Consider the following 7,182-nt stretch of genomic DNA (forward strand, 5'->3'; position numbering starts at 1 on the left):
ACATTGTGCTCTATCTCATCACGTTTAACGCTGAAATGAATGCGAAAGAATAAACATTGAAAAACAATTTATTTAGGTATGCTTCCATACAATCTAACATGAGAATAACTTACTTGCCTTGGTTTTTCTATATTCCTATCGTACCACCTATCTTATGAGAAAACAGATATAAAGCATGACGGGAAAATCGAAGAAGGAAAGTAATTAACGAAATAAAAACTTAATCGAGAGTAGTGAGGATATTCATTTTTTTTGAGACATGTTGGATATATAAGGAAAATTGAATCCACCATAATTATTCTGATAAATCATAATGTGTCCTAGAAGACTCCAAAAAAGTTTGCCTTTCCTACGTTAATGTTGCTTTGTCATTGCTTATGCTATGGACTGCCATACGATGGAAAAATAAAAAGAGTAAAATAACTGTAAAAACTTATCAACAATAACATATACAACAAGAAGAAGTATACTAACCTCTAAATGGTCTGCTTGAGGAGGGATCAAAAAGAGAAGCAATCAACAAGCTTTTAAATACATCTTGTGTTGCTTGATTAAGCCCAATATCTAGCTCGCCTAACAACGAAAGACAATAAGCCCGATGATATTCCTTCGGTCTTAATATGTTACGCCTGTATGTGAAATTGCAAAAGTTCATTGCATGCCTAGCACCGCTTCCCATAAAGTGAATTCCTCTTTCCATACCAATGTTTTAAAAGACGCGCCCCGAGGCGCGCCTAGACGACTTTGGAGGCGGGGCGGGAGTGATAACGCCTCTGCCCAGTGGGAGTGGGCGAAAACTTGCCGAGGCGTGGTCGAGGCGAGACTAGGCGGCTGAGGCGCGCCTAAAGGCGGTTGGCGAGCGTTCCTAGATCTATCTGCGACCCAAAATCAAAGTAGAATGCTCTGTTTTCAGGCTCTGCCATCTGGGTTTAGGGTTGCAGGTGTGTGGCGTCTTCACAAGGAAGACGATCGCGAAGAAGAAGGAATTTTGTTTTTTTTTAAAGACTTGGTCCAAAACGACGTCGTTTTGGCCAAGTCTTTAATTTTTTTTAAATGACTTGGCCCAAAATAACGTCGTTTTGGCCAAGTCTATTTTTCTTTTATTTTTAAAACCCCAAGCGTCCCTGTTTCCTCTGTTTTTCTCACCTATCCCCTATTATTTAAGGTCTCATAAGGCTTCGCCTCACGCCTAGGCCAGGCTATCCCTCGGACGGCTCGCCCACGCCTCACGCTTTTAATACATTGTTCCATACAATCATAATGTCTCCCATAAGACTCCAAAAATGTTGTTTTTACTACGTTAATTTTTCTTCGTCATTGCTCATGCTATGGACTGACATAAGATGGAAAAATAAAAAGAGCGTAAGATAACTGTAAAGGCTTATCAACAATAACAAATACAACAACACCAAATATACTAACCTCTAAATGGTCCGCTAGAGTATGGATCAATAAAAGAAACAATCACCAAGATTTCAAATGCATCTTGCGTTGCTTCAAATGCTGTCTTGACTAAAGTGTTTCCTGCTGCGACAAACAAAACAAAAAATAAGGGTAGCATACGCCATATTATGTCCACACTTGTTATTGTACATACCACAAAGCTGACAACATATTACATAGCCCTCGCCAACCTTAGTTATGTCATCTGAGACACGACACAAGTAGGGGCAGAATGACAAACAGTGGCGACCATGAATGCAAATTGGCCAGGTTGAAGTTGTATCCTCTGGACAGATTGGAATTCTCTCATCTGAAGAAGCTGGAGTTGCATCCTCTGGACAGATTGGAATTCTCTCATCTGAAGAAGCTGGAGTTGCATCCTCTGGACAGATTGGAATTCTCCCCTTTGAAGAAGCTGGGGTTGTATCCTCCTCACAAGTTTGAGGATTCCTAGTTTTTGAAGATGGAGTGGTTCTTTACGCTTCTCTGTTGGTTTGCAAAGGAAATGGACGGATAAATCAATAAATAATGAATATATAGACAATGTATGTATGTAAGCTAAACAAGGCATCTGGACCTTTAGCACATTTATCCAAAAAAAAACTTAGAGGCCCCCTTAATTACTTTGTATTCTCGACCGATCTCATTCAAATCAAATACTTGCTACTGATCAATTACATTTGATTCCACTCTAGGAACATTTCATAATCACTTATCAATCAAATGCTTACTACTGCACGCTTCATGTTCAACTAAATTTGATTAGACTCAAGGTTGATTTGTTAGGATAACAAAAGCCATATTCATGCCCCCTCTATAGCTACCTGAAGAAATTACTACAGTTATTCCCCTACGAAACGAAATTATGTTTGAGAATTCTACACCGGTAACCAATCGGCCAAGCGTACAAATTACTACTCAATTATATTACCTTATTTCTTTATTTTCAAATCAAACAAAATAACGATACATACATATTTTCAATACAAATAAAAATTGGAATTTTAAGATTAATCAGGTATGAGAAATTATTAAGCAGTGACCAAAAAAAACAAACATTTGTTTAATCAAACTCAAAGCATGAATGCAATGTACATATGCAGATTGCAAACGGAACTAGCACAATTAAGGTACAAATTCGAAACCTAAAAACAAGCAGCATACCAAGAGGAGTCCAGATCTCACCTCGTTGCTTCGGTTGGCCTCGATTATACCAATCGACGGATTCTGAGAGCTCGGCCAGTGCCCACAGATGGGCGATCACTGGCTCCGGGTCGGCGGTTCCAATCGCCGAATTCTGGGAGCTTGGGGTCGGGAGTTCATGTGCTTCGTTTGCAGAGAACGATTGAGAGATTACTCGAGTTTGGCTAGGGTTAAGGAAATTGGCGAGCTCGACTTTTCTTATATATACACACACACACTAGTGAATGGCCACACACACAAAATATGTGAAATTTTTTAAGATAAATTACATTTTATCATATCAAGTTTATCGTCAATTACAACCTCATACAACATTTCTCAAACAATTTCTATTAGTTTTTCTGTTATCTGCCTATATGGACGTCAGGGTGCCACAACATACATGACACGTGTATAAAAACAAAACAAAAATTAAAAATCTCGCTTTAAAGAAAAAGAATGGTTAGAATAATTTTATTTTAAAACTTTTTTAAAAAAGAAAAAAAAAACTAATGAAAATGACTTGAAAACTTTGAGTTTTAACGATAAGGACAAAATAGAGGGTAAAGTGAATAGTAGCAAGATTGACTTTTTAATGTAAAAATATTGTTTTTCGTTAAAATAAACAGTACCGCAGGTTTTTCGTTAAAACTTCAAAAAAAAAATCCTAAAACACAATTAAGCCCAAATTGCCTCATGGACCCATCCCTTCTTTCCGGTCGACGTCGCACCGTCTTAACCAGGCTCGGCTGCGCGACGATGCAAATGTGCCTCATGTTCTTCACAGCCCATCCGACCTTTTGGGTTCGACACTCCAAGACAGCCATGTCCCATTTCCACAGCCTCCCCACAGTGGAGCTCGGCCGCGCCTGCTTCACGACTTTGAGGTAACATCAAAACCAGAGGCTTGGTTGATGAAACTCGGCATTCATTGGATCTGGGTTCTCTTAGAGGGGTGTAGTCAAATTAAGATTTGACATGATTTTAATGGACTTTAAAATTAGAGTGTAGTCAATTAGGATTTTAGAAAAGGATTTTAAAAGACTTTGAAATCATGGTGTAGTCAAATTAGGATTTAAGAGGATTTTAAAAATACATTCAAATCCAAAGGTAGTCAAGTGAGATTTTAAAAGACATTTTTAGAATGATTCTAAATCTATGGGTATTCAAAAAATAAAGATTTGGTAGGATTTCATGAAAAAATGAATTTCGTTGGATTTGAGAGCTTGAAGTATATATACCCAACACCAAATACAATCCCACCTCAACCCCTAGGATTTCTTTCAAGCTTATGTTCCATTCTCTCTCTTCGGCCCTCACTTCTCAGCTATAAGTAGCAGGAGAACCACTTCTCTTGTCCATATACTGGTGAATCAATACTCGCACACCTTTGACCCTTTCCATTATTGTTCTTTATATTTGTATGCCTCAATTTGGTAAAAGGTCAGTTATACTCATTGAATTTGCCATGGAAGTAGTAGGTTTGTCAATAGAGTTGCAGATTGACTTAAGCTACGAAAATATACCATTTCAAATCAAACCCAGAAGCTTGATTACCATACCAATCGACAAAGTAAGACCAAAATTCAAAATCCACCATCTATAATGTAAGAACATATCGACCCATTGGTAAAAAAATCAAAACCAAAGAAGAAGAATTTGATTTGCACCTGAAAATCCAATTGAATCACTAGTCGATGCCCCGAATTGAATTTGAATAAAAAAACAATCATTCTTCAGGGAGACAGACAATGGATAAGACAATTAAAAAGTGTGAATTGGGTTGACAGGCCGGCTTCAAAAGGAAGCAGCTGCACAATCATGTTTTAGGACACAGAGGGAGAAAATGGTTTTTCTTTTGTTATTTGAAAAAAATACAATTTAATAAAGATAAATGAAAATAAAAGACTATGCAAATCCATCAAAATCTACAAATAAAATCCATACAAATCCACAATTTACCCAATTTTTTATTTTTGTTTTTAAAATTGAAGGAGAGATGAAGAAAGTGAGAGAGAACATGAGAGTGGGGGAGAAAGTGAGAGAGGTTCATTTTCTATTTTTTTATTTTTATTTTTTTAAAATTGGAGATGATAAAATCACATATAGGTGAGGCTTAAACAAAGGGAATTATTACTGGCACTCCAAAAATCTCATTTTACACTTCAAACTTTCTATATTTGGAAAGAAAAATACATTTGTGAGAAGTATAGAATGAGATTTTTAGAGTACTAATAACACTTCCCTAAACAAAAAACTATAAAATTTTGTTTTGTGAAATTACATTATTATCCTTAACTTTTTTTTTTGTGATGGAAGACAAAAATATATTTTCACCATTTTTTCGTTGACAATAGGATAAAAATTGAGTAAATTGTAGCAATGGTCCCTCAATTTTGATCAAATTGGAGTAATGGTCCCTCAACTAAAAATCCATTACCATTGGTTCCTCAACGTATCAAAATTTGTAGCTGTGACATCCCATATCGCCCAGGGGAGTGATCCTTAAATGTATATTCCCATCTCTACCTAGCACGAGGCCTTTTGGGAGCTCACTGGCTTCGGATTCCATTGGAACTCCGAAGTTAAGCGAGTAGCGCGCGAGAGCAATCCCATGATGGGTGACCCACTGGGAAGTTCTCGTGTGAGTTCCCAGAAACAAAACCGTGAGGGTGTGTTGGGGGCCCAAAGCGGACAATATCGTGCTACGGTGGTGGAGTGGGCCCGAGAAGTGATCCGCCCCGGGCCGGGATGTGACAATTGGTATCAGAGCCTAACCCTGGCCGTGGTGTGCCGACGAGGATGTCGGGGCCCTAAGGGGGTGGATTGTGACATCCCACGTCGCCCAGGGGAGTGATCCTTAAATGTATATTCTCATCCTTACCCAGCACGAGGCCTTTTGGGAGCTCATTGGCTTCGGGCTCCATTGGAACTCCGAAGTTAAGCAAGTAGCGTGCGAGAGCAATCCCATGATGGGTGACCCACTGGGAAGTTCTCGTGTGAGTTCCCAGAAACAAAACCGTGAGGGTGTGCTGGGGGCCCAAAGCGGACAATATCGTGCTACGGTGGTGGAGCGGGCCTGGGAAGTGATCCGCCTCGGGCCGGGATGTGACAGTAGCTATAGTCATTTTTATCAATTTTGTCAAAATAAGTTATGTTGGGATAACTATTTATATAATAAGGGTCCCTCAACTCATCAAAGTGTGTAATTATGGTCATTTTCGTGAACTACATCAAAATTTTTGTCAAAACAAGTTATGTTGGAAGGACCATTGCTACAATTAGGTTAAAGTTAAGAGACCATTTCTTTAATTGAATTAAAGTTGATGGGCCAATGGTAATGGATTTTTAGTTGAGAGACCATAGCTGCATGTTTTGATAAGTTGAGGGAACAATGGTAATGAATTTTTAGTTGAGGGACCATTACTCTAATTAAGTTATGGTAATGAATTTTTAGTTGAGGGATCATTACTCTAATTAAGTTAAAGTTAAGGAACCATAACTACAATTTACTCGATAAAAGTTAGAAGGCAAAAAAGTTGAAACGTTCCTAACTTTAAAATTACCCCTCCTTAATTAAATTTTAAAATAAAAAAATTTAATTAACAAAATTCTACCATATACGTGGGTAATTTTTATTCCTTTATTTTTATTATTTTTTAAATAAAGAATATTTTAAATATAATCTAAAAATATATTAATGAAATCCTCTTTATCAATAAAAAAAATAAAAATATATTTTTGATCTTTTATCATAATAAAAAAATTAAAAACAATAACATCATTTTACAAAATAAAATTTTGTTATTTTTTGCGTAAAAAAATTTTAAAAATTCCATTTAAGAAAAGTGTGGTTAAAAATAAAATTATTTTAAAACTTAAAAAACGAAAAACGAAAAATAAAATCTGAAAACTTCATTCTCCTTCCCGAAGATGAACTCATCCCGACGACCATCGGCGATGGGGATCGGACGGCACCGCCTTCAACGTTGTGGAAACCGACGAGGATTAGCCGAGAACCCAGTTCTTCCACGTTACCAATTCAATCTCGATAATCCCTTCCCTCACAACCTAGATCCGGCGAGACGTCATTTGCAATCCCCAATCCCCACAACTCGGATTCAACCCAGAATCCAAAACCCATTATCCTCCATGTCTCTCTGTATCTCCGCCATGGCTATGCTGTCAACCTAATCGCAGAGCAAGAGACGAACCCATTAAACCCCATCACCAAATTGTGGATTGGGATCGACAGCGGCACTCGATTCTTTCCATTGGAGAAGAGCTCCAAACCTTCGACGGCACTCGATTCTCTTCAAACTTTTGTGAACCGTCAACATACTCAACGCCTTTGAAGTCTCAAGGCCGCCTTGGAGAAGACTACCTAGCAGCTCGACCAAGCCTTGGAGAAGAACATCCCGAGCTACTCCTATCTGCACGAGACGCTGTACGACGTCGACTGCATCGAGAGGATCCTCGGCTACTTCTTGGACAGCTTGGATCAGGAAAAAAAACACTGTAATCAAAGACGACGACGGTACGGACGGCGGCTACTGA

The 7,182-nt window shown here is 38.2% G+C and overlaps 1 long non-coding RNA gene across 2 annotated transcripts; it reads right to left on the reverse strand.

The window, feature by feature from the left end:
- Nucleotides 1–686: 686 nt before the first annotated feature.
- Nucleotides 687–2,944, reverse strand: LOC125476068. 2 transcript variants are annotated; one of them, XR_007257425.1, is made up of 3 exons: nucleotides 2,629–2,873; nucleotides 1,423–1,929; nucleotides 687–1,333 (listed from the first exon to the last, which is right to left on the reverse strand). It is a non-coding gene; the product is annotated as an uncharacterized LOC125476068 (long non-coding RNA). The 2 variants fall into 2 exon arrangements; XR_007257424.1 differs by lacking the exon at nucleotides 687–1,333 and having other exon boundaries at nucleotides 1,369–1,929; nucleotides 2,629–2,944.
- Nucleotides 2,945–7,182: the final 4,238 nt, after the last annotated feature.

Source organism: the organism of the source record quoted next, unplaced genomic scaffold (genome assembly GCF_019419815.1).
Source record: "Pyrus x bretschneideri cultivar Hongxiangsu unplaced genomic scaffold, Pyrus_bretschneideri_v1 Contig17, whole genome shotgun sequence".
Classification (NCBI taxonomy): domain Eukaryota; kingdom Viridiplantae; phylum Streptophyta; class Magnoliopsida; order Rosales; family Rosaceae; genus Pyrus; species Pyrus x bretschneideri.